The sequence below is a fragment of the Protopterus annectens genome, chromosome 4.part0, assembly GCF_019279795.1.
Source record: "Protopterus annectens isolate FY-2018-M chromosome 4.part0, PAN1.0, whole genome shotgun sequence".
Taxonomy (NCBI): Eukaryota; Metazoa; Chordata; order Ceratodontiformes; family Protopteridae; genus Protopterus; species Protopterus annectens.
In genome coordinates, this window is record NC_056733.1 from 484043551 (window position 1) to 484053081 (window position 9531).

Genomic DNA, 9531 nt, shown 5'->3' on the forward strand with positions numbered 1-9531 from the left:
AACATGAATGGATGTAGCCATGTACTGATAACACTCAACACACACACTGCCAGTGAAATATCTGACACAGGACCTGTGTGGTGGACAGACAAAACATGATAGGCACACCTCTGGCCATCAAGAGGATAGGCCCACAGTTGACAGCTATGCAGACAGACTGCATTCCAATGTAAACTGGTATGTACACTCAAACCCTGTAACACCAGTACTATACAAAGTATAACACAACTCTACTCACACTCTGTCTGTATTTCTGGAACCTCCTACAAATATGTACCTGCCCTGAGTGTGCCGGTTCTCCTGTAAGAGATATTGCTACATGCTTTCTTTTAACACTGATACCCACACACAAGAAGGATGTCCATCACATAGGCAATGTAAAGGGACCACGCTCACATGATATAGGGAGTTAGAGTAGGTGGTTGCCATGACAGTGGTGATTGCAAGTACTACACATGTGTAATCATATATATATATATATATATATATATATATATATATATATATATATATATATATATATATATATATGGCTATCAGGATAATAATATGTACATATATTTCCACCATGTGTCCTGGACATGGAGTGTAGCCCTACCCCAGCCTCTATAGTCCCACAGTCATAGTGCAAGGTGATGTAAGGTATATATAGCAGGTATATTAGTAGACTATTCCTACTGTCATTGGGATTGTCTGCACAGACATGGTGCACGTTGGAGGTCACATCTGCTTATAACATGTGTGCCATTGGCTACTGACATACATCCTAAGGACATCATAGTAAAGCACCACTGCTAGCACATAATGTCCCTGTGGACTGTAGTAGAGATATTGGCCAATATATGTGGACATTCTGACACACTCTGTACAGTCCAGAGGTGTACACATAACCCCTTAGTGCTAAACATGTATACCATGCCTGACAATATGAATGCAGACAGCCATGTAGATGGGTATAACACATAACAACTGGAATATATTTGCCACCATAGGTTATGCATTCACACACCCCTGTCTGGCCTGATGCATAATAACCCCTGGTACAGGGGTGCCATGGCCACATACCACCCACTAGATATTGACATACATCTGTACAGCATCCCACTGCTATGTCTGACATACATGACTGTTAAGGGAGGCCTGGCAGCAGTAAATATGGGAAGTATCTGCACATGACATCTCACTGGGTAAGTACACTAAGCTGCTAGGCATGTAACAATGCATTGAGCAGGCTACAGGCAGACTGGCTCAGCACTGGCCTACAACTCATATGGGGGAATGCACATGTACCTGCATATATAGCAGGCTCTGCAGGCATGTCACAGCACAGGGTAAGATAAACCTGTGTGAAAGTGCATAACCACGACCAATGTGAACACAGCCACAGCCACATATGTTAAGCTAGCATAATATAACAGTATATGGACTATCTGTTTGACACCATCCTCATATGTGCCACTCACAGACTGACCCTACATATACTGGGCTGCTACACAGTTTGGTCTGATGGCTGTCTGTGGTATGGGACATGTGTGTGTATGGCCCAACAAACATGTACACCAATACGGTACCATACAGTGGAGCAGCATGTAATATCAGATAGGATGGGACCTAGAACAATGACATCTACCACAGTCTGTACACAGGCTAAAGTACATATTAACAATACACACACTGTCAACATTCACCATAAGTACACAGACCTCAGTACTGTACAAACATCCACAGAATGTCCAGGTTATGTCATTAAATATAACCCCTACTGTACATAACATGTGTAGCAGTCTGATATCTCACTGGCTTGTTATCAGATAGGATGACACTAATTATGGTGTACAGCACATATGCACCACTTCATGCACGACATATGTACACAGGTTGACAGAGTTGTGGCAGGAAGCATGTACACAGGGCCAATAATGACATGTTGCTGTTATAACTTCATACATTTACTGTTGTAACAGGGTTTGTTGCAACATATGTCCTATGAGGGATAAGAAGCCAGTAACTGTCACGGCTTTCACCATCTACAGACTGCAATCCTCACACTACCTTGTGCAGTCCACAAATAGAAGCGCTGTTGGTAACACATTAAACCAAAGGCACAACACACTGCCCTGTCTGCAGATGACTCTGCAGATGGGGATTCCTCATAAACATGGAACTGACATGGCAGGTATTGAGACATGTAGGACAGTCATATCCACACACACACTGTTAAATCAACAGTACTCCAAATTCAGTATAGCAGCACTTACAGTCTGTAGTCAGGTCAACCACATCCCCCTCCTGTGTGTTGCCCTGTTTCCACAGTGTATGTTGTTAGAGGTAAATCCCCAATCCATCTGAGATGCTGTTTGCCAAACAACAGATCTAGTTCCTGCTCACAGTGAATGAAAAGGGCCAATACCAACATTATGTTCCTAGATATTGGAGTGTGTTTCCATGCATTTGGCTATGTGAATGTTACCACAGCTGTTCCACATGCAATCAGCTAGGGGAGGGCTGCAATTCATGGACAGGCCATCAGCTGATCATGAGCATCACTTAAAATACACATGCTGCTGCCAAGCAAAGCAGGTGTAGGTCTCCACATCTACCAGCAATGGAGTTGGAGAGGCAGACAGAGGCAAAGACAAGTCAGGGAGTGGTGGGAGAGTAAAACCTAAGCATGTTTGTGTCACATACCTACCAGCACAGGGTATCAAACCCCTGATGACTATGTAGTGCTACCACAGTTCCATGCAGTTATTGGATGCGCCACATGGGTTACCTATTGTGGAGCCTTCAGAACATATATGAGATGGTGAGTGACATCTGCAACAGGGATATGGTAGCTATACAGTAGGTGATGTACACGTGCCTGTCCACATGAACAGGTGCCAGTATCAACACAGCTACACTATCACAGGGATGCACACACATTGACACACTTGGCAAGGCCAGGATTACAACTCATAAGTAGTGGGATTGCCACAACACATCACTGTGCAGGTATCACATGCACCACACAGGTCATACGGGGGTTGTATGGGCAAAGGGTATGGGGAGGTGTCTGATATCAGACAGCATGCTTCAGTATGCACATGGGGGTTGTAGGGAGTGTGGATGTGAAAATACGCACCATACAACACACAAACACAAACACACGGTGCCAGTATTGACATGCATGGGTGCATGTCTGCATGGGTGTGTGGTGGTTGACTGTGCCAGATGGCTGTACAAGGCTAGGCGATGGGTATACCTTGGCATCAGGCCACATGATGATGGTCTGCATTGTGGCTCAGGGCTGTAGTGTTTGCATTTGCCCACACAGCTGGGTATTGTATCCCCTATCCAGTCACCTGGGTGACTATTGTGTGTAGACAATGCTGTGCATCACTTGCCATGTATGTGTTCCTTAGTCTATGACATGGACGGTGTCTGGGATGTGCACACCTCCCACATGCATGTACAGTGACATGTGGAACTGTACCTGTAGTGGCTGGCCCATGTTGTGAACACAGATTATCATCAGATGTGCCAGTCTTGCCCACATGTGGTAGGAACTGGTAAATGGCAGCAGGTTTACTCTGCACCTAAATTGATAGTATGTTAATCGCATTCCCTGGTGTCAATAGAGGGCATGTTGTCAGGCATGGTATGTCCTTTGTAGGTCACATATGATGGCACCACAGGCGTTTTAGGTGTCCATTGGGGAACATGGGGAAGGTGCACTGTCTGCATGTACATGCATATTGGACAGATGGACAGGGTGCCATGCCCTCTGTAGCCCACAGCTATCACCCCATAGTTAGCATCACTGGCCAATATTCAGTGTACTACCGCCATCTTGGCTGTTGCCTAGGCATGTGTGTGTGTGTGTGTGTGTGTGTGTGTGTGTGTGTGTGTGCGTGTGTATGAGACATGGGTTGAGACTGTGGTCTGGGTAATACTAGGGTTGCTAACTGTGTATGGGTATGGCTTTGCACCCCAGCCTCTCAGCTATTTCACATCTGTATCCCTGTATGGTGGAAATTGTGATATGTAGTAGGGCCACCATATAAGAAATATGAAAAACACACCCCACATTGGCCACTGGTGTCACACACTCACAACCACCTCCACACAGGATACGTGTTACAAACACACACACAACACACACACACACATGCACGCACCTGTCATGTCTGGGAGTAGAACCCCTACCTAAGTAGTTCATTACACTACAGCACTATGCAGTTATAGTACATGCCACAGAGAGTACTGGAGTATGCTTCCCCAAAGGTGTAGCTCACATTGGATGACAGCAGGATTGCCAAAGTAGGACATTCGAATTGTAGTGAGTGTGACTAGCCTAAAATATATTGCTCCCTACACAGACAGTGACACACACACACAAAACATTCACAACTGACATATGTGGGTATAAAACCCCTAACAGAGGTCTATATCACACCACAGCATGGAGCTGTTATAGGACACACCACAGGGATTACTAGAGAACTCCTTCCCCAAAGGTGTATTTCACAATGAATGACATCAGCAGGCTTGCCAAAGTAGGCCATTTTAAATGTACTGTGTGTGTGACTAGCCTAAAATGCATTGCTCCCTACACAGACAGTGAGACACACACAAAACATCCACAACCAACATGTGTGGGTATAGAACCCCTAACAGAGGTCTATATCATACTACAGCATGGAACTGTTATTGGACGCACCACAGTGATTACTAGAGAAATCCTTCCCCAAAGGTGTATTTCACAATAAATGACATCAGCAGGATTGTCAAAGTAGGGCATTTGAAATGTAGTGAGTGTGACTAGCCTATAATGCATTGCCCCATACACAGACATTGAAACACACACAAAACATCCAGAACTGCCATAGGTGGGGATGGAACCCTACTACAGTTCTACATCACACTACAGCAGAACACAGTTACAGGACACACTACAGATATTACGGGACTACAAACTTCCCAGAGGTGTATGTCTAGGTGGGTGACATCAGCAGCCTTGCCAAAGTTGAGTATATGAATTGCAAGGAGTGTGAGTACCCTAAAAAGCATTGCTTTCTACACAGACAGGGTCAGACAGACACACACACACACACACACACACACACACACACACACACACACACACACACACACACACACACACACACACACACACACTTGCCATGTCTGGGATTGGAACAACTACCTAACTACTTTATCACACTACAGCAGTACACAGTTACAGGATGCACTATGGAGATTACTGGGTTACATCCCTTCCAGGGGTGTAATTCTAGGTGGGTGACCATCAGCAGCCTTGCCAAAGTTGAGTATATGAATTGTAAGGAGTGTGAGTACCCTAAAAAGCATTGCTTTCACACAGTCAGAGACAGACAGACATGCACACAAACACTCACACATGCAGTCGCCAAGTCTGGGGTTAGCACTCCTACCTAGCTACTTTATCACACTACAGCAGTAAGCAGTTACCGGATGCACTATGTAGATTACTGGGCTACAACCTTCCCAGAGGTGTATTTCTAGGTAGGTGACATCAGCAGCCTTGTCAAAGTTGAGTATATGAATTGTAAGGAGTGTGAGTACCCTAAAAAGCATTGCTTTCTACACAGTCAGAGACAGACAGACACACGCACAAACGCACACAGTTGCCAAGTCTGGGGTTAGAACTCCTACCTAACTACTTTATCATACTACAGCAGTTACAAGACACGCTATGGAGATTACTGGGCCACAACCTTCCCAGAGGTGCATTTCTAGGTGGGTGACATCAGCAACCTTCCCAAAGTTGAGTATATGAATTGTAAGGAGTGTGAGTACCCTAAAAAGCATTGCTCTCTACACAGTCAGACACGCACACAAACACACACAGTTGCCAAGTCTGGGGTTAGAACTCCTACCTAACTAATTTATCACACTACAGCAGTACACAGTTATGGGACGCATCACAGAGATTACTAGGCTATAATTCTCCCAAAGATGTATTTCTTATTGGATGACCTCAGCAGGCTTGTCATAGTAGGGCTATGGGGAGGGTGATGTGTGCATGGGTCATAACCCATTCATCTAGGGGTTGACACACCACATGTGGGGACACTCGGGGTCATATGTCACAGGTATTTGTATACAGCTGCTAGATGACTACTTCCTTGTACAGTTATGTTGCACAGCTGGCACGTGCACCACATAGTCTGTAATGCTGACAGATACTGGTGGCTAGTATGTGCAGTGAGTGACATCTGCACATCATGTGTTTGGGGCCCTTTGGCTGTGTGCTGGGTGGGACATGCCTGGATGGCTCCTTGTCACAGTCACCCTTTTCCACACATCTATGTACGTCTACCTTTGGCTTATTATAGTGCGTTGTCCTGACATAGATGTCTGTATTCCTATCCACTGTTTGTGCAAGCCATGAGTCGTGCATACTGACAAGTGTCTGCACCAACAACTGCAACTGCCAGATATGTCTGGTCCACTGGTGTTTGCAGTCATGGCCTTCATGTGTTTAAGTGTGTGATCATGCCCAGTATGACCTTTCAGTATGTTGTTGACTGACATTGGCTTCATTTCTCTGTGTGTGAGCATGCCCAGTATGGCCGTCTGTATTGAATGGGCGGATCGTGTCCAGGTAGTTTGTGCTGCAGTGCTGGCCTTTGTGTTGTACACTGACAGGTAGCATGCTGTCTCTGCAGGGTATCCATCAATCATTTGGCTTTGTCTGTTACTACATTTCTGCATAGTGGGGGGGGGGCACACCTGACTGTTTCTACATTTCTACACAGGACTGGGGGGCACACCTGACTGTTATTACATTACTATGTAGGATGTGGGGGTACACCTGACTATTTCTACATTTCTACACAGTGTTGGTGGGGGCACACCTGACTGTTATTACATTACTATGTATGATGGGAGGGCACACCTGACGGTTTCTACATTTCTACACAGGAGTGGGTGGGCACACCTGACTGTTATTACATTACTATGTAGGATTGGGGGGGTACACATGAAACTTGTACACATTTGCTATGACTGTACTGGTATGTCAGGCACTCCATTTCATTCTGTATTGCTAACTATCATGCTGACTAGAGGCATACCAGTGTACTGCAGATCGTGGCTTTGGTTGCCCTACATATTATTGTCTGACTCCCTACCCTTCAGAACTTACATACCACTGCCTGCTCTGCTGTGGTCTGTCTGTGTAGGCCTGGGGGGGTTAACCATAGCCATCATTCTGGGGCCATGGCACAGGCTCTGTTTGGGTTTGTCTACACCTGTCCTGCTGGCTGAGACTGTTGTTGGGTATGTGAACCTTCCTGACTGGCATGTGTGGTCATATGGACACACATGTCACTCAGCACATTTCATGCAGTGGGTTTTGTCACCCTGTGTAGTGCTGGCTACTATGGTGACTCCAGTATGTGTTACAAATGTCGTAGTGCTACTATGGGTGTCTACTGTCTACTGCCATAACTTTCAGCCACCCAATTCCCTTCCATGCTGACATCCATACCATAGCTACAGGTAACAACACATTCTACTCCATTTGGCAATTGATAGGTTTATTGACTTACCTTGAGAGTGTGCCAGACTTGTGGATGGTGCTGGAGGGCTGTCTATGTCAGATGCACACATAGTACACTCCCTATACATTTTTGAGCACAGGTAGTGCCATGTTTGGCATCCCTTTTAGTATATGTGCGAGTCAGAGAAAAGTGTCATTCCCTGGGTCCCTACTGTGTCAGTGCATGTGCTATGCGTTGCCTCTTTGCCAAGGCCAGGGCATACTGGGCACTCCTCCTTCTGCCTACTGGAGCAGGCTCAGGTTGTTCCTCCTCTGGATCACTCAGTGCCTGTGCAGGCCTTGGCAATGGTGGGGGGCTGTGTGGCCCTGCCCCATGCTGTTCCGGCTGCAGCTGTTTCCGCAGGATCATATTGTGTAGCATAGCACATACCATAACAATTTGAGTACATGTAACTGCTGAATACTGCAAGGCTCTACCAGATGTGTCCAGACACAGGAACTGTGACCTGAACATCCCAAACACATGCTCTATTATATTTCTGGCCTATGCGTGTGCCTCATTATGGCATTGTTGTTCAGGTGTTTGTGCCTTTCTGATGGGTGCCATCAGCCACAGCTCCAGTGTGTACCCGGCATTCCCCACTGTAGGGGATGTCCCCATTGGCAAATCTCTGGTACAGCTGCGTCAGATGCCAGGGCAGCCAGCACACACATTCATTATAATGTCCTGGGCATCACATACAACCTGGTAGTTGATGTTGGGGATGCCCCTGCGGTTGATGTAGGCCCTACCCTGCTCACCGGGTGGTGCTTTGATGCATATGTGCAGTCTATAGCACCCACTACCTCAGGGTATTCTGCTACTCGGTGGAAGAGATACATATTGCTGGTCAACACCTCACAGGTGTTGAGGAAATATATGTGCTCACTGGCATGTGCTGACATGGCAGTCAGGAACTGGTGGAATACTCTGGATGCTGATGCCTATGAGATCCCCATGATATCCCCAGTTGTGCTTTGGGAGGTACCTGTGGCTAGTATACCTAGGCCTACAAATACCTTGGTATCCACTGGGATGGGTTCCTGTATGTCAGTTTGGTATGTCAGGTGTGGCTGGCACAGCTCAACAATTTGCTGTAGGAGGTCTCTGTCCACCTTATAGCGCTCCACTATCTCCAGTTCATGTAGCCCCTGGTAGGTTACCCTGGGTCTGTACACTCTTCTCTGTCTCCTCACTGTGGGTTGTTTGGCAGCATTCACATCCTCACCACCCTCAGCCTCTTGCACATGTTGTTATATGTTGCCTGCTGCAGCCTTTCTCATTTTGTAGGTTTGTTTGTTAAAATGTCCCCACTTGTATACACTGGTGGTGTAGAGTGTGGGAAAAACTAGAGGGGTAGGTGTTTGCTTAGTTTATAGTAGTGTTCTGACTGGTCTGGTCTGCTGCCTGTGTAATTGGCTGATTATGATACATTTCACCTGCCAGCTATGCTAGTTTTCCTTGAATACCTTCCTACTGCTGTTTTCCCTTCCCATTGCCTCCGTGTTTAAGCCCGTGTGCACGCTGCGCAAACAGAGTGCTCAAATGTGTACACTGCTGCTATTTCCTGGTTTAACATCTTTTTTCTTCCTGTAAAACCCGGTGCATGGCGCGCACACCTGCTTACACTTTGTAAAGAGTGCTAGGCAGGTTTAGACACACCCACTAAGCTAGGAGCAAACCGAAGCCACAGTCCTCCAATCCACTTACAGTATGCCTGACACCCCCCCCCATGATGTCACCTACCTCCTAGTCTTGCACCCAGCTATTCATACTCTGACACTGTTGGGACCTGACTCACATGCTGGGGAAAACTGGGATTCACTATCCTTCCCCTCATTTGCTTAGGATTGCCTGCTAATGTATAGTTACATGTCTCACACTAAGCATCCCCCCTTAGTAACCACTACTCACTGGCCAGGTTGTCTTCTGCCTACCATTGACTTGCATGGCAGAATACTGA